This window comes from Cryptomeria japonica, chromosome 11 (genome assembly GCF_030272615.1).
Source record: "Cryptomeria japonica chromosome 11, Sugi_1.0, whole genome shotgun sequence".
NCBI lineage: Eukaryota > Viridiplantae > Streptophyta > Pinopsida > Cupressales > Cupressaceae > Cryptomeria > Cryptomeria japonica.
In genome coordinates this window covers 204,312,270-204,332,269 of record NC_081415.1, presented here as the reverse complement: position 1 = coordinate 204,332,269, position 20,000 = coordinate 204,312,270, and the positions used below count along the sequence as shown (strand labels likewise).

At 33.5% G+C, this 20,000-nt stretch overlaps 1 protein-coding gene across 1 annotated transcript in view; it reads right to left on the bottom strand.

Annotated features, from left to right (window-relative positions):
* The window catches only part of LOC131067651 (DEAD-box ATP-dependent RNA helicase 15), a 75,665-nt gene that overhangs the window by 1,288 nt on the left and 54,377 nt on the right, over nt 1-20,000 (bottom strand). The gene's annotated exons all lie outside the window — the stretch shown is intronic.

The window sequence follows — 20,000 nt, the reverse complement described above, 5'->3', positions numbered from 1 at the left end:
ATAATTGATTGCTAATGGATTGATGGATGCATTAGATAAATTTATGATATTCATATTTTCTTGTTGTTTCAAATAGAAAATGGATGTTTAAAGAAGATTGGCTCATTTCGTTTTTTGAAGCCACGAGGGGAACTACAACCACACTCTGTTAGCTAAATTCAACAATTCTTGGAGAAAGGGTGAAGTTAATATTGGGAGCACCAAATTCAAGATTACCCTAAACTAATTGCAGAGGCAGTGTGTCTCAAATGTGAAGGCTTAAGGGTTGTGGAGAAGAGTTACAATGACCACAAGCTGTTTATCAAGAAATTCTTGGAGAAGGGTGAAAGGCATGTTCATCTGCAAAATGGGTATGATAGGTTGGTTCTTCCTCCCCCCTTTTCCTGAGATAGCTATTATGTGATAAAGTACTTTACTCTTGAAGGTAGTTACACCACTGTTCACAATTATCATTTTCTTTTTCTCAATCACATTAGGCATAAGGAGAACATAAACATTTCATTTTACCTTTAATCATTTCTATGTATCAATATTGAAGTTAAAAGTTCTTCTCCCACTTTACACCAAGGTCTCACCTTTGCCTTGTATAGGTATGTATCTAATCTAACTCCTCAAAGAAATAGGCTTTTAACTCGAAGTGAGAACCCTAGAAAGCCTAGCATCTTTTGAAAATTGAGCTCATTGAGAGAAAACTCCATACAATGGAAAAACCAATACCTTTGTTAAGAAGAAAGGTAAAGAAAATAAAAATCCTAGTGAGTACATTGATACTGATAGTATTGAGATGCCTTTGCTTATTTTTTTGAAGGCAACGATGCCTTAGTCTTTACTTGTTTAGTGATTTTTTGGATTATGCTCCGCAGTACTAAGTTTAAAACTTTATTAAGGCGTGTCTACCAGACTATTATGATGATAAGTAGCTTAATGGTTAGTCTTAGTTGTAAATTTTATTTTACTATTTTAATTTAGACTTCTCTAGTTAAGGTTTTTTATTATGTAAGGGTGGGTTGTGGTGTGCTATTCTTTGGGTTCTAGCTAATTTGTGCTAGTTGCTTCTTTCTAGGTTAATGTGTTAATCTCTTGTATTGTTTTGGGATCAGGGCCCTCTCATTGATTACTTAATACGAAACAATAAGAACCTTTTGATAACAAAAAGTGTGTCATATAGAACAAATAATACCTATTTTCAGCCCTCAATGACTAGCTTCTCGTGCGTCGGTGTTTGAAAATGTCACCTACATGGACAATAGCATTCTATGTTAATTATAAGTATGTCTAGTCAGATAGTTATGGTTGGTTGTGCTATTATGTTTTTGGTTACTTATTGAGAGTTATATTCTAGTGTTTTGTCTGGGCACTTGGCTGTGTGATGCCAGAAGCTATACCGTGGCTAATCTATTTTGTTGTGTTCTGTCTGCTAGAATAGTTTATAGTAATATTTGTGAGAGAAATTCTTTAAATACAACATACTTTAACTGTGAATAGCTACCCCTTAATTGCAATTTGAGATAAGGAATTTCCATGTGAACAACACTAGGTTTAGAGCTTGCACAACATAGAACACCATGTGTATGGTCAACCACTAAAAATCACTTTTCTCCAAATCCATTACATTAGGAAATCAACATAGAACACCATGTGTATGTTCAACCACTAAAAATCACTTTCTCCAAATCCATTACATTAGGAAATTAAGATGTTTAAATAACTCCCCTTTGTAAATCAGGATGATGGCAGATGATTAGACTGAGTGTGAATTGTAAATGCTTGAACACATTGTAACTTACATACATACAACATCAAGGTGAATTAATGCAATCTTAAAATGTTATATTGCCCATTCATTTCAAAATGAAATGACATACTTGTCTCTTTCTGGAACACAATACTACTAGCACTAGGATAAACTGTTATAATACACATAGCAGCTCTTTTTGCATGACGATTGTCTGGTGGTTGAACTAAGATGCAAGTTTCAACTCAGTTTTGTATCCCAGGTAGATGAAGTATTCCAATGGAAACAATAGAATCTCAAAGTTATTATTGAAGACTATGGTTTCATAAGTAGAGAATGTAAATATGAGATGTCAAAGCATCCACCTATCAATTTTATAGCTGCAATTAACGCTGCCTATGCTATATAAACAACAATTATTCATACACTTGAATTACACATTTGATGACTTCTTATGCATTTGATGGAGCAGATTTTGATTAAATTTAAAATTATTTGAATATATTCTGTAACTTACCAAGTTTTAAAAAATAATTTATTTTAGTTATTTAGCTTATTAGTATTATCTAAAGGAATTTGGAAATACTAGATCTTCTAAACAATGTGCAAGGAAAATTTTTGTATAATATAGTTCAAATTTATGAACATGCCACAGGCTTGTTCATACTGAAGGATTAGTTGTTTCTTCTTGAAAACTAAAACTAGGTAAAGAAAATTTAGACATTTGAATTGCAGCATCCAATTATATTTCAATTGGGAAGACAATCTTTAGAACATTGAATCGCAGATTAAATCCTTGAAAGAATTCCAAACCAAATTAATATCATCGGTGCAAATATTATATATTATATAAAGCAAGCTGGTACTAATCAATAAGAGAAATAATCAAAAGTTTATTATGATAATGGTAAAAAAATTATCCCAATGTATTATCCGTCTAGTTTTATATTTAGTTTGGGGTAATGCCTTAATGCATTTATATAGTTCTGTACTCAGTTTGACATCACCAATCTTGTTGGACATTTATTCAACTTGGTTGATTGATCCATATGATGTTTGTGTATGAGGTCATCCTAGTAGACTTGATCTTGATCATTTTAATTGTATAAAATAAATAAAATATTTAGAGACATCCGATTTTCACATTCCATCAAACTTTATTTTTTTATTTTTTGTCGGCATTCTACAATGATGAATCATAGAGTATGATCCGAAATGTTGATGAAAAATATGTGTATGCAATGAAACCCAAAGGATTTCATAATTTTTTATTGGAGACTTTGGAGTGACCTTGGCTTTGTTAGTTTTGGTGTTATATTCATGTATAAAAAGATAACAATTAGCATTCACTTTAGAGGAGACAACTAAAGTTGAATTGAATATTCGAGATAACTGTCTATAACAATCTTTCATATTTGTCTTATTTGATAAAAAACACATCTTAGCACATGTGTGAATGTATTAGCATTTATTTTAGATTTAATGTGCATGCATTAAGCTTGTTTATTGTCAAGATACTTTAAAATACTATCAATATCATTGAAAAATTATGAGTGACATAAATTATCTATGTCTTTTATTATATTAGCAACGAGAAGGACCTGACATGAATTATCTATGTTAAGAATATGGATACAAAGCAAGTCCACATCTGAACTAAACCTAGAACAAACTATGTTGAACTAACATAGATATCATTATTTGCATCAATCCACAAACGATTTTCACTCAAAGTCAATCAATTTGTCTTTATTTATTACTATTTATGTCGTGGTTATATCTATCTAATATTACTTGATCCACTTTATTCCAAAACATTATTAATTAATCTAAATCAATTGAATTCCAAAACTTATTTTAATGGTCAACTAATATAAAAAATATAACATACAATGCACAGTTTTATAACTGTTTTATTTTTTGACTTAATAATGAGAGACCTCACCATCCAAAGTGATTTTAAATCATAAATCTTTAACTATTTATGAGATGATGGATAACCCATTTAATTATATGGCTTTGAAAAGACATTGAAGTTGTATGAGACATATTATAAAATCCTTGTATATTTTAAATGTTGACTCGCGTCCTTATCTCTGTGTTGTTTTTGATGTAAGAAAAGGATAAATTGCAGGCCGAGTTGGCGATGCAAATGAGCGAATGCCCATTATTTTTTAATGATGTTTACCTGAGTTGATTTGAGCATCTACATCTACATCTGTGTGATTGAGGTGAGCTTTGAGAAAAGGAAGAGGAAGAGGAAGGAAAAATGGCAAGGACAATGAAAATGGACAGTGTTAGGGTTAGGAATGTTGCAGCTTTGGTGTTGGTGTTAATGGCAATAATAGTAATGGTTCTAATAATAGTTAACTTGCCAGATTAGTAATGCAATTGTAGTGCAAGATGGAGTCCAAATAGGTCTAAAATGATCTAAATAACCACACTAAACTAGGTGCCCAAAACGATTGTGAAATTGTAAAAGGATACAATTTAGTACATTGCACTCTTGCACCTTCCTTGCCCTTCTTGGCATGCTATTTTAATTCCCCATCAAACCTTTTGTCCCAACACAAGCCTAAAAATTTAATTTACAATTCCACACTTCATTTTTCTTATTGTTTTCCCCTTGTACTAGTATCTCAAACCATAATTTTATTCCCTTTGTGCTTGAAATACCAACGAATGTTGTTAGCCTTGGCTCTAGTACAGTAGAAGAAGGAGAAATCTAGGAAAATAACTTAAATCAATAGAAGAAGAAAGAGATGGACACAACTAGTGAGGATAAACCCAATGAGATGAAACCTCAAGAACCATATAAGGAAGAACAAGCGAAAGGAAATATTGTCGTAGTTGTTGAGGATAATATCGAAGAGATAACCTCCAAGAACCAAACAAGGAAAGAAATAACCACCAAGTTTCTATAAATTCAAGACTTTAAGAATCTACTTTGGCTAATACAACAAATAATAAATGTAATCCCTAGTTAAGGACCTTAACCTTAACTTTAACCTAGTGGATTATCAAAGTCTTCCAAATTCAAACAAGTGAGTCTAGAAGTTCTGATTAATTTCTTTAGATCAGAAAATGTATGTACACATAAAGAAACTCATCAAAGTAGCTAAGGATTGCTTGATTGAATTGGAGTATACTGTTTATTGCTTCTTGGTTCTAGATTAGGCCACTTTTGAGTTTAGGCCAACATAAAACAATCAAGTACCAAAATTGGGACTAGATTCCAAATTATGAATGATAACACTAACAATGCCTGCAATCTTGGAGGAATTTTTGCAAGACATGGTTGTTGATAGCTTGGTTCAACCGAAATAGGCCCTTTGAAAGGGAGCCACAAATCTCATGGTATTTGATGTTAGATCATGTCCTAATTTAATTATTTCATGACAGATAAATTGCTAGATTAGTAATGAAATTGTAGCGTAGGATAGTGCCCAAATAGGCCTAAAATGATCTATAAAAAGCACACTAAAGTTGGGGTTGAAATACAATGTGAAATTGTAAGGGGTTAAAATTTACTACACTACACTCTTGCACCTTTCTTCTCCTCCTTGATTTGCAATCACATTCTCAGAAGTTGCTTGATAGGAAGATAGAAAGGTCCGCAAATAACACTTTCTGGTTTGCTGATGAATTTCTCCATGGTGATGTTTTCCACCATCATAACACTCAAAATGGATCATATGAAGCTAACACAGAGGATGATAGTGGTTTGCAATGTTATGGTGTAACCCCCCTCACGTGGTAAATTTTGATGATTGCCAAGTGGCTATATCCAATTATTTAATTGAGGTGGAAATGGAATCATTTATATTAACCGAGGATGATATTGGCATAGAAATATTTAACAGTTCCTATTAACTAAGGGTTGATATGAGTATGTACACTGGCAATGTTGATCAAGAATCAATTACAATCTCTGTGAAGAACTGTAGTGATTCTGAAGGGTTCTCAGATGATGGAACCATAGATATGGATGAATCAAATGTTGTAGGGTATGACTATTTTTTAATTTATTCAGGTGGTTTCTTAAGCATGAAGATGCCAGAAGGAAATAAATGGGGAGATACTGATGCAATGAACAATAAGGGTTCTGAGCCTTACGTTGATATAAATATGACAATCAGTAATCATGAAGAGGATCATAACAGTACTCACAGTTTATAAAACTCCCCTATAGCTTTATTTTTTCTCGTCTTTGAGGTCATTTATGTGTATTTTGATTGTGCCTCTAAATTTGTTTCAAGATATGTTTTTGAGTTTGAATTAGAAGTGTTCACATGGGGTGTAAATGATGATGATCATGACATGTCTCATTTAGCCGATATGGGAACAAGCAATGAAACATTTAGATTTTGAAGTTTAGATTGAAATTCTTCTACATATGATCAGATGCAGATACAGAGTGAGCCAACATGAGAAGGGTTTTCTTTTGATACATCTAAGGATTGTTTACTTAACATGCAAAATGATTCCAATGAAAGTTTTGTGCTTAAAATACATGATGATAGTGAAATTAAAAGTTCCGTTGGATATGAATGTTTTTGCTTTCCATACCATATGAAGGGGTTTCTTGAAAACAATACCGAGGCCTGTGATGATGGAAAATAAGTCATAAGATGGAGGTACGATTAAGAGGACTAGTATGGTATGATGCTGCCTTGCAAGCAAACGTTTTATGAATTTGTTTACAGGGATCACTATGATAATGATGATATTGGTTGTGATATAACATTGAGTATAATGAGGGGGATCATTGGTAAAATTCATGGTCTAGTCTTCCTCAACTATGTCACAAGCAAGATCAAATTGTTACATGATGAGAATCAGGTTTTTGATAAAGGCGAGAACTTGTTTTTATTTTTTGGGGGCCTTGGGCCACCAATGGAAGGATGGATCTGAATTTTGTAAAATTTTGAATAAACTACCCAAGCCAATTGGCATTCAGTCAGCTTCGAGCAGAGATGTGGAATCTTGTTATGCCTGCAGGGAGCATGCATCCCCAACTAGAGCTGATGTTAAGATTGATGAGTTTAGTATTCCACTGTGTTGCCTCTCCAGTCTTAATTCTTCAGTGACAAGCCTTGAAGGAAATTCGGCTAAGTTTTCTAGCACCAAAGGTTAAGGCCATTATTTCCATTGTTGACTCATTTGGCTGGTAATATCTCTATAAGAGATCTACTTAATGGGTTTTTATTCATACGGTGACAGGCTCCTTTGGGTGTTCCCTAGAATGCTACTATCGACTGGCCAGGTAAATTCTCTGCCTTCATGTATTTTATAACCCCGTGAAGCAGCTAAGTAATTCCAAAGTCACCATGCGGGTGTGTGGGGTAGTGCGACAAATACAAAGCGAGCCTCACATTACCTCTGTAATAATAAGTGTCATTGCATCGCCATGCGAGTTTGTAAAAATAGGCGAGACCCTTAGGGTATGCTCCCATAATCCCACAATGCAAAATTTTACCGATTGTTAATGTATGCGGGTTTCCCGTGAAGACTGGAAGAAGAGGTATAGGATTAGCCAAGAACCCCACAATACCATTAGGGATATATTTTCCAGGATAATCTAGTGTGGAGGGAATGGTCTAGGAGGAGTGCTATATGATGGGAACTGATGCTGACATGGAACGTGTGTGCCAATCAAAGGGGTTAGATATCAAATTGCATGCAAGGGGTTAATGAGGTGTTTGTTGCTCTGTAGTTCTATGCTAGACAAAAGGGGTGATGATCAAGATAATCAAAGTTTGTGAGTTCGCCAAGGAAGATGAATATTAATGGATAAGGCATACAAGGACAAGCATGTAAAAGGTTCCGGTAACGTAGGAGGTGATATTTTGAAGTAAAAGTCAATCCTGGCGAATCACCTACATGAGATCAACTCCAGAAAGGATGTTCATATAATTTCATATGTGAAAAGCCAGAGGGACTGAGCACAATGATATGAAAAGTACATGAATATGGTTGTTGGAGTGTTATTCAAGAAATCCATGCTGGGAGTTGTGGTTGATAAGAACGAGTCTTAATCTCTTGATAAGAACAAAAGCTGAAAATATTGCTTGCATGCCTAAAGATAGGCTATTTTAGGAGGCTCTAAGTCCCACAAATCGAGGACGACAACCATCTATTGATTAAGCACTGTGTTGGGCCTCGTATTAGCACTGGTTCAAATAAAGTCTCAGAGATGGAGCGTTCATATACAGAGAACTGCGAGTTTGTGAGGTGCACCTTCTATGATATAGGTTGGAGAATATTTCAGTGGGCCACTTTGTAGCGGAAGGGATATCAAGATTTTAGAAGATAGTCGAAGGGACATCGAAAGGTGGTTTCAAATGGAAAATGCCTTTCATGGGCTATCTATCTTCATCCCTTCATAATCAAACGACTAGGAGGAAGAAGGAAGGGGAAAGAGAACAATGAAGGAATGGGGTGGATGGTTTAGATGTAGAGAATCTCAAATTCATCTTGAGTATGGAAGATGTGCCCCTTTCTCTTCTTATCATATTGCTCGATAAGATTCTCCTTCCATTTTTCCATTACCTCCCTTTTCTATTTATTTTCATCCTCTAGTTGTGAGGAAATTTCTTTTATAAGGTTGCAAGGCTCCCCTTCTAGTCTAATGAGTGTCTCTGCCAGCGTATGTAGGTCTTCCACAAGCATGATGGTGGCATGAATCAAAGCACCAAGACTTGAACGGAATATTATTCTCCACCGAGGCATCTTCTTGTATGCATGGCCCATTTTTGTCTTATATTTAATGGGCGATGGGTTTTCTTTTATCTGCATATGGCCTGAAATGTGTCAAAAGAGGAAAAAAACCAAGTGTAAGCATGTTGAAGATTTTGATAATTCCTTATTGTTATAAAAGGAATACTACGACTGTAAGAAAATACTATGAAATGTTGTATTCCAGGTGGGTAGAAGCAGCCATTTGTTAATCTAGGGTTTCATGCTGGCTCACAGAGAAGAGGGATTATCTTTCCATATTGTAAATTGCAATTAGTACTGAATGCAATTTTTCAATGGTTGCATATACCGTGTCCATTTGTATTTTATGAATTTATATGAATCAAAATATGAAGGATATGTTGGTTTGTTCTGGTATTTTCTTATCAATGTGTGATTGTGCTTATGGGTCTCCTTCAAGGAAGGAGTTAAATTCTATTTGCAATTTGCAGTAAATTTGGGAAACATTGAATGGATTAACATGAATGGTTGATGCAATTAGTTGATGGAATTGTGTCAATTTTAGGCATTCCACTTTGAAAATTCCCTAATTTGAGTTATTTTGCAATGCGAGTTTGTCCTTTTAATTTGTGGGCGTGACTCTGTTTCATTGGATATGCACTTGATTGTAGAAGCTATTTGTGAATTTGTTTCGGTAGCATCCCTTATTAATCGTATCTCTCCTATCTTCTTTTCTTCAAGCATTTCTTAAAGGGCAGGTTTCATAATGCATGCTTTGTATTCCCTTGTACACTTGGAGTAGCGCATGTATTATTTTTTTGGTCGAATTGCAGAATGTGAAGGATTAGGGGTGTATAGAGGGTAACTATAGATAATCCCCTTATAGTTGAGAAACATCTACCAATCATGAACCTGTACGATTGTGACGAATTTGAAAGCATATTGGGCATGAAGGTCCTAAGTAGGAAATATACATTCCCGAGTTAGGTAGAGCTCAAAGTGAAGAAGGCTCGCTAAGGCCTTGTTGTGTTTTGTTTTCTTGTCTTCAATCTATTGCTAGTTCAAATTAAATGCTGTAAAGGAGATTCAGATTTGAGAAGATTTTGATTTTGATCCATGGGTTATTCTTAGCATCCAATAAAATTTAGGCCTACAAATATCATTATTTGCGACAATCCGCAAACAATTTCACTCAAAATCCATCAATTTCTCTTTATTTATTACTACTTATGTTGTGATTATATCTGTCTAATATGATTTGATCGGTTTTATTCCAAAAAATTATTAATTAATCTAAATTAATCAAATCCTAAAACTGATTTTAACCACAAACTAATTTAATAAATATAACATACAATGCACAAAATGTTTAGAATTGTTTTGTTTTTTTGATGAGGAACATGGCCATCCAAAATTATTCTAACTCATAAATCTATAATTATTTACAAACATTTGGAGAACATAAGAAGCAAAATGTGAAATTATTATAAAATGCCTGGATAATATAATATAAGATGCATTAGATTTGCCCTAACTTATACATATTATGTTATTTGGAAATCATTAGAAAGACCAGGATAGCATAATAATATTCTTAGAAGACATGATTTGGATAGATTTGAGACAAAGAATTTTAGGGTAACATGTTTTATTCGCCGGCTTTTCAAAGACATTGAAGTTGGACAAGGAGTTTAGGGTTTTTACTGTGCTTCTCGGTTGTGTGAGATATATTTTGATTTATTGATTAGCATCCTCATATGGGCGTTACTTTTGGTTTGCATTTTCATCTCAAAGTCGTGGAAGAGGAAGCCACAAGTTTATTCCTAGAGGTAGAGGTGGACATAATAGCGGTTATGCAAATATTGGTGGTAGGAATCAAAACCAAAATTTCAGCCACCCAAGTGTCCAAAAGTTTGATTAGTCACATATTCAGTGCCATGATTGTAAGAAGTTTGGGAATTATGCCAGTAAATGTAAAAAGAAACAATATGACCAGCAGAAGCAAAGTCAGAACCAGTCAAATAACACATCTAAGACCACTCTGTTTATTGCATGCACTAAGATGGCCGAGTCAATTACTACAAATTCTTCTATTGAGTGCAATATCCTCGAAGAAAGCCCAAGTGACATATGGTATTTGGATTCTGGTTGTAGTAATAACATGACATACAATGTTGAGTTATTTTTTAGTTTTGATGAGTCAGTTCAAACTGATGTCAGTCTTGGTAACATCAATAAGGTCACTATTTTGAGTAAAGGGACAGTTGATATTCTAACCCTTAAGGGGGAGCAGTGTGTTATGCCAGATGTGTATTATGTTGCTGGCCTAAAACTTAATTTAATGAGTATTGGCCAGTTGGTATAAACAGGATATAGAGTTTATATGGAGAACAATGAGTGTGTAATTATGGATAAGTTCCCTAGTAACATAATGTCTCCTTTGAGGATAAGACCTGATGTGAGTGGAAAATCAGAAAGAGTTGCCTTTAAGGAATAAAATACAAAATCAGAAGTTAAAAAAAATTCCGAAAATGATGAAGCATGTCAATCTAGTGCTAAAAAAATAAAAGATAATGACAAAGAAATTCAAAAAGTGTTTCAATCAGTTGTAAAGGATGAATCATGGTTGTGGCATCTCAGATTTGGGCATTTGAATTTTGGAGCATTGAAATCGTTGCACATAAAGAACATGCTTAAAGGTTTTCCATTAATTGAGAAACCAGAAAGAGTATGTGAAGGGTATATTCTAGGTAAACAACATAGATAATCATTTCCAGCAAGAAAACCAGTAAGGGCGAGAGTGCCACTAGAAATTGTACATTCAGACATTTGTGGGCAGATGCAAACACTGTCTATAGGAGGCTATACTTATTTTCTTATATTTATTGATGATTTCACAAGAAAAACCTGGGCTTACTTTTTGAAAGATAAATCAAAAGTGTTGTCTTACTTTAAGCAGTTCAAGGCACTTGTAGAGAAGCAAAGTGGTCAATACATCAAACTGTTAAGAACTGACAGAGGTGGTGAGTATATCTCAAAAGATTTTATGAATTTTCGCAAAGCAGATGGCATTCATAAACAGTTCACAACCCGCTACACACCTTAGCAAAATGGTGTGCCAGAGAGAAAGAATCTAACTATAATGGAGATGGCACAGAGGTGGTGGTGAGTATATCTCAAATGATTTTATGAATTTTTGCAAAGCAGATGGCATTCATAAACAATTCACAGCCCGCTACACACCTCAACAAAATGGTGTGACTGAGAAAAAGAATCAAACTATAATGGAGATGGCACATAGCATGCTAGCAACAAAACACTTACCTAATGAATATTGAGTTGAGGCAGCAGCAACTGCTGTCCATATTTTGAATAGATGTCTGACTAAGAGTGTAAAGAGAAAAGTACCACAAGAGGCTTGGACAGGTATGAAACATAGTGTTTCTCATTTAAAAGTTTTTGGTTGGGTTTCATATGCCCATGTCCCTAATGAGTTAAGAAAGAAGATAGATTTTAAAGGAGAGAAATGCATATTTTTTGGTCATTTTGAGGATACAAAAGCATACAAGTTGTTTAATCCCATAACTAGAAAAGTTATAAGCACTCGAGATGTTCTATTTGTGGAAGATGAAGCATGGTATGGGACTATAGAGAGGAAAGTGAACATCACACCTATTGTTCCTCATGATGAAGTGATTCCAATATCAAATGCACCTCAACCAGCACCTTCTTCTACTCCTGGGACAACATCACATGTAGTAGCACAAGCTGCACCTTCATCTATATAAAGAAGATCTTAAAGGTTGCCATCTATACCACAAAAAGCTCCAACTACACCAGCTAGTAGTAGTCCAAGCAGTTCAACGTCTTCAGATCACACCCTAGTAAGATTGATACCAAGAAAGACAAGAAGGTTGAGTGATTTGTACAATGGTGATATAACAATTTCGTTTGCTGTTTTTGCTTTATTCTCTCAAGTTGATGATGCTTTAACATTTGAAGAAGCTGTGAATGATGATAAATGGGCACATGCCATGGATGAAGAGATTGAATCTATTAAGAAAAATAAAACATGGGAGTTGGTAGATCTGCCTGAAGGAAAAGATGCTATAAGTGTCAAATGGATTTACAAGACAAAACATGATGTCGATGGAAAAGTGCAAAACCATAAGGCAAGGCTTGATGCAAGAGGTTTCACACAATAGCCCGGAATCGACTTCAATGAAATATTTTCTCAAGTTGCACGGATGTATACAATCAGAACAGTATTGGCAATTGCTGCTCATAATAAGTGGGTGGTATACCAAATGGACGTGAAGTCAGCCTTTTTGAATGGATATCTACAAGAAGAAGTGTATGTTCACCAGCCTGAAGGGTATGAGATTTCAAGACAGGAAGACAAAGTATATAGGCTGGAAAAGGCATTGTATGGATTAAAGCAAGCTCCAAGAGCTTGATACAGCCGGATAGACTCTTACTTGATTCAAGATAGATTTCAAAGGAGTAGTTGTGAGCCGACTATGTACATAAAAATAAATGAGAATGGCAAAGTTTTAATTGTATGCTTGTATGTAGATGATTTGATCTTGACTGGTGATCTGAACATTGATGCTTTCAAAACAACAATGAAAAGTGAGTTTGAAATGACTGATTTAGGGCTTATGAGATATTTTTTGGGTATTGAAGTCCATCATTGTATTCCTGGAATATTTATTTGTCAATCTAAGTATGCTAATGAGATTTTGAAGAGGTTCAACATGTTGAAATCCAAACCAACACCTACACCTGTCACAACTGGATTGAAACTAAGCATGGAAGATGGAGGACTATCTGTAGATCCCACATTATATAAAAGAATGGTTGGGAGTTTAATGTATTTAACAACCATGAGGCCAGATATAATGTATGGTGTCAGTTTGATCTCCAGGATTATGTAATTACCAAAGGAATCTGATTGGCAGGCTGGGAAAAGAATTTTGATAAATTTCTCTTCACTTCTCTCGCTTTAGGTTTTCAAAAACTATTTGTTGGTAGAAATTGATTTACTGTCAACCTCAAATGTTGTGTCTCTTGAGATGGTGTTTGGGCCCGTCAATTATTCCGATATTTTAAACTATTTATAATAGGGAGTAGAATGCTATTTTTCACATAGCCAGACACTATAACTATAATAATTTTCAATATAAGCACATATAAGCGTGAGATGTATTTGATGAGTACAGTTTATCGATTTTAAGAAATGTATGTTTTGAGAGTTTGTATAGCGAAATTAAAAAAATACTTAGTAGTTAAGTTTATGGATACAAAGCTAGTTTGCATGTGAACTACATCTAAAACAAAAAACCTTGAGCTAACATAGAGCAGACGACATTGTGATTTTGATCCACGATGATTGCTTGCATCCATTAATTGCATATAGATATCCTAATATGCATCAATAGATCTATTAGAATTAATTTTAGTGGAGACAACAAGAGATGAAATGAATATTCCAGAGCATCATCTAAAACAATCATCCATATTTATACTCATCTTAGCATGTGTTTTAGATTTAATGTGCATGTATTGAACTAGTTAAGTTTAAGGAAACAAAGCGAGTTTGCACATTAACTAGATCTAGAACAAACAATGTTGAGCAAATATAGACAATATATTATTGTAATCTTGATCCACACATTATTGTTTGTATCCATAAAGTGCATATAAATATCATCATATGCATTAATCTACAAACAATTGTTACTAATAGAATTAATTAATTTTATTTAATTATTCATGGTGTGATTATACTCATCTTATATTACTTGACTCATTGTATTCCAAAAAACTATTAGTTAATCTAAATTAATTGAACCCTAAAACTTAAACCACCAACTAATATAAGAAATATAAAATACAACACATAAAACATTTGTGATCAAGCCAAAATAACCTCATTATATTTATCTAGTTTCTATTATTGTATTGCCTCGCCAATATACTTATCTATAGCATAGCCCAAAAAATCTTTCGAGGAAAAAGATTGGCAAACTAAAAGTATGACTTGTTTTTTCTTAAAAATGGAGGATTTAAACTGGGGAAAATTGGATTAAAAAATAAAGCCAAAAATGCAAAAAAGGGATAAAAACTTAGTTTTGAAATTTCGGCATTGTATAATGCATACTTTATACTAAATGTAACTATTTATTTGTAGTAGGCAACATCAGTAATAATCCTAGTCATATGGTAAGGATAAAAATATACGATAATTATAATTTTAAAAATTAATGTAATGCCTTTGCCTACATCTATCATTGTTTTTAACAATTGTGATTGAGAGCATAATATTAAAAGCTTAGGACTACTTACTGCCTTCATTGTAATTTGAAGTAGTTTTTAGACCAAGCTGAAAGTAATGTTAAAAGAAATCTTATGATGTAAGATAGTCTTAAAACATTACATTACCCATTTGTTTCAAAATGAAATGGCACACTTTTATGCACACATTTGTATCTTTGATTAGTTTTATCACTAAGATAAATTATTACAACAAAAAATATTTTAGCACTGCAGTTCTTCAACTAATCATGTATTCAATAATTACATATACGCTTTAAAGTCTTTTCTTATAATGTACTCAATAATTACATTTGAAAAGCCTGAAAAGTAAACAGTAAAATAAGTAAGAAAGGCCAGGATAATATAATCTATAATTGTAAAGAGTTCGATTTACCCTATTTCATACATATTGTGTTGTTTGCAAATCATTAAGAATAACGTGATACTATTATTTGAAAGAATAAATTTAAATAACACAGGATATCGATAGTATTGAGATGATGGATAGCCCATTTTATTTGCCGGCTTTTAAAAGACGTTGAGGTTGGACAAGGATTTTAGGGATTTTACTGTGCTTCTGGGTTGTATGAGACATATTTTGATTTCCTTGTATACATTCGCGTTAATTTTGATTTTCTTGTATAAATTGCAGACCGAGTTGGCGATGAAAATAAGAGAATGCCCATGCTATTTAATGATCTTACCTGAGTTGAGCTGAGCATCTGCATCTGTGTGATTGAGGCGAGATTTGGGAAACGGAAGAGGAAGAGGAAGGAAAAATGGCAATGAAAATGGGCAGCGTTGCAGTTTTGGTTTTGGTGTTAACGGCAATAATAGTAATGGCCAATATTAGCGTGGCTTCGGCGCAAGCAGGGCCATGCTTTAAATTCCTGTGCGTTAACGATGGCGGTTGTACAGGATACGCAGACAGCCCTAAGTGCTGCAACATCGGCGACTGCGGGAGTGGGATTGGATATTGTGCCGCCACATGCTAGCAACCGCCTTCTATTACCTTTGCCTCATCAAAATAAATTGAGTTGAATGGTTTGCTGTTTGTGTGTTTGAGCAGGATACTTACAATCCTTGTTCATTTGTTTCAACCTTTATTTTCGCTGTGTGGCCGCTATCCAACAAGTTAAGATTGTTGTTCCAAAATATTTGACTATATATATCTTATCTTATCTTGTTCATGTTTCAATCTTTTATTGAAATAGGTTCGTTATCGAATTATATCTGCACCTCCATATATTTATAATGTGGAGTAGAATTCTGTTTTTCACATGGTGAAGGCGGTGACATTTTCAAACACTGATACAGGGGACAAGTGAATTAGTGAGGTTTGGAGATAACTATATTGATCAATATGTTTTCTATAAGATAGGATCTTTTTTACAAAAGGATCCGAACATTCTAGTTGTCTTATTTTTGTGAAGAGAATTATAACTCTATATTCTTAAAATAGAAAATGGTCGAATAGATCAAAGAGCTTATATCCATAGACATATTTATGTGGTTAGTGTTGGACACATTGGTTTGTGAACGAATGATTGCACTATCCCCCTTTTTTGAGGACTAGATTTTATTTTGCTTCAGTCCAAGGCATTGCCTTTATCAAATGCCTATTTACACCACTAGCTATGTACTTGTACTCATGTTATGGCTTGACAAGGTAAATACTTTGTTCTCATCTCATGGCTTGACAATGTTTCTCTCATGGCTAGAAATACCTTCCCCATAACTAAATGTATTAATAATGTTTATAGGCACTATTAAAACACTATTTACATGTCCACACAATTTTCTTCTTACATAGTACCCTTTTGTAGAAAAAATGTCACTTGTTATTTTGGAAACATCGAGGGCCCAAATATTCTCGTTACACCCTTTGAAATCTAAGTGCAAGATCTATAGCCTTCATTGAATTCTCTCATATCTACTCATATAATTGATTGCTAATGGATTGATGGATGCATTAGATAAATTTATGATATTCATATTTTCTTGTTGTTTCAAATAGAAAATGGATGTTTAAAGAAGATTGGCTCATTTCATTTTTTGAAGCCACGAGGGGAACTACAACCACACTCTGTTAGCTAAATTCAACAATTCTTGGAGAAAGGGTGAAGTTAATATTGGGAGCACCAAATTCAAGATTACCCTAAACTAATTGCAGAGGCAGTGTGTCTCAAATGTGAAGGCTTAAGGGTTGTGGAGAAGAGTTACAATGACCACAAGCTGTTTATCAAGAAATTCTTGGAGAAGGGTGAAAGGCATGTTCATCGGCAAAATGGGTATGATAGGTTGGTTCTTCCTCCCCCCTTTTCCTGACATAGCTATTATGTGATAAAGTACTTTACTCTTGAAGGTAGTTACACCACTATTCACAATTATCATTTTCTTTTTCTCAATCACATTAGGCATAAGGAGAACATAAACATTTCATTTTACCTTTAATCATTTCTATGTATCAATATTGAAGTTAAAATTTCTTCTCCCACTTTACACCAAGGTCTCACCTTTGCCTTGTATAGGTATGTATCTAATCTAACTCCTCAAAGAAATAGGCTTTTAACTCGAAGTGAGAACCCTAGAAAGCCTAGCATCTCTTGAAAATTGAGCTCATTGAGAGAAAACTCCATACAATGGAAAAACCAATACCTTTGTTAAGAAAAAAGGTAAAGAAAATAAAAATCCTAGTGAGTACATTGATACCGATAGTATTGAGATGCCTTTGCTTATTTTTTTGAAGGCAACGATGCCTTAATCTTTACTTGTTTAGTGATTTTTTGGATTATGCTCCGCAGTACTAAGTTTAAAAATTTATTAAGGCCTGTCTACCAGACTATTATGATGATAAGTAGCTTAATGGTTAGTCTTAGTTGTAATTTTTATTTTACTATTTTAATTTAGACTTCTCTAGTTAAGGTTTTTTATTATGTAAGGGTGGGTTGTGGTGTGCTATTCTTTGGGTTCTAGCTAATTTGTGCTAGTTGCTTCTTTCTAGGTTAATGTGTTAATCTCTTGTATTGTTTTGGGATCAGGGCCCTCTCATTGATTACTTAATACGAAACAATAAGAACCTTTTGATAACAAAAAGTGTGTCATATAGAACAAATAATACCTATTTTCAGCCCTCAATGACTAGCTTCTCGTGCGTCGGTGTTTGAAAATTTCACCTACGTGGACAATAGCATTCTATGTTAATTATAAGTATGTCTAGTCAGATAGTTATGGCGTTTTGGTTGTGCTATTATGTTTTTGGTTACTTATTGAGAGTTATATTCTAGTGTTTTGTCTGGGCACTTGGCTGTGTGATACCAGAAGCTATACCGTGGCTAATCTATTTTGTTGTTTTCTGTCTGCTAGAATAGTTTATAGTAATATTTGTGAGAGAAATTCTTTAAATACAACATACTTTAACTGTGAATAGCTACCCGTTAATTGCAATTTGAGATAAGGAATTTCCATGCGAACAACACTAGGTTTAGAGCTTGCACAACATAGAACACCATGTGTATGGTCAACCACTAAAAATCACTTTTCTCCAAATCCATTACATTAGGAAATCAATATAGAACACCATGTGTATGTTCAACCACTAAAAATCACTTTTCTCCAAATCCATTACATTAGGAAATTAAGACGTTTAAATAACTCCCCTTTGTAAATCAGGATGATGGCAGATGATTAGACTGAGTGTGAATTGTAAATGCTTGAACACATTGTAACTTACATACATACAACATCAAGGTGAATTAATGCAATCTTAAAATGTTATATTGCCCATTCATTTCAAAATGAAATGACATACTTGTCTCTTTCTGGAACACAATACTACTAGCACTAGGATAAACTGTTATAATACACATAGCAGCTCTTTTTGCATGACGATTGTCTGGTGGTTGAACTAAGATGCAAGTTTCAACTCAGTTTTGTATCCCAGGTAGATGAAGTATTCCAATGGAAACAATAGAATCTCAAAGATATTATTGAAGACTATGGTTTCATAAGTAGAGAATGTAAATATGAGATGTCAAAGCATCCACCTATCAATTTTATAGCTGCAATTAACGCTGCCTATGCTATATAAACAACAATTATTCATACACTTGAATTACACATTTGATGACTTCTTATGCATTTGATGGAGCAGATTTTGATTAAATTTAAAATTATTTGAATATATTCTGTAACTTACCAAGTTTTAAAAAATAATTTATTTTAGTTATTTAGCTTATTAGTATTATCTAAAGGAATTTGGAAATACTAGATCTTCTAAACAATGTGCAAGGAAATTTTTTGTATAATATAGTTCAAATTTATGAACATGCCAGAGGCTTTTTCATACTGAAGGATTAGTTGTTTCTTCTTGAAAACTAAAACTAGGTAAAGAAAATTTAGACATTTGAATTGCAGCATCCAATTATATTTCAATTGGGAAGACAATCTTTAGAACATTGAATCGCAGATTAAATCCTTGAAAGAATTCCAAACCAAATTAATATCATGGGTGCAAATATTATATATTATATAAAGCAAGCTGCTACTAATCAATAAGAGAAATAATCAAAAGTTTATTATGATAATGGTAAAAAAATTATCCCAATGTATTATCCATCTAGTTTTATATTTAGTTTGGGGTAATGCCTTAATGCATTTATATAGTTCTGTACTCAGTTTGACATCACCAATCTTGTTGGACATTTATTCAACTTGGTTGATTGATCCATATGATGTTTGTGTATGAGGTCATCCTAGTAGACTTGATCTTGATCATTTTAATTGTATAAAATAAATAAAATATTTAGAGACATCTGATTTTCACATTCCATCAATCTTTATTTTTTTATTTTTTTTTCGGCATTCTACAATGATGAATCATAGAGTATGATCCGAAATGTTGATGAAAAATATGTGTATGCAATGAAACCCAAAGGATTTCATAATTTTTTATTGGAGACTTTGGAGTGACCTTGGCTTTGTTATTTTTGGTGTTATATTCATGTATAAAAAGATAACAATTAGCATTCACTTTAGAGGAGACAACTAAAAATGGATTGAATATTCGAGATAACTGTCTATAACAATCTTTCATATTTGTCTTATTTGATAAAAAATGCATCTTAGCACATGTGTGAATGTATTAGCATTTATTTTAGATTTAATGTGCATGCATTAAGCTTGTTTATTGTCAAGATACTTTAAAATACTATCAATATCATAGAAAAATTATGAGTGACATAAATTA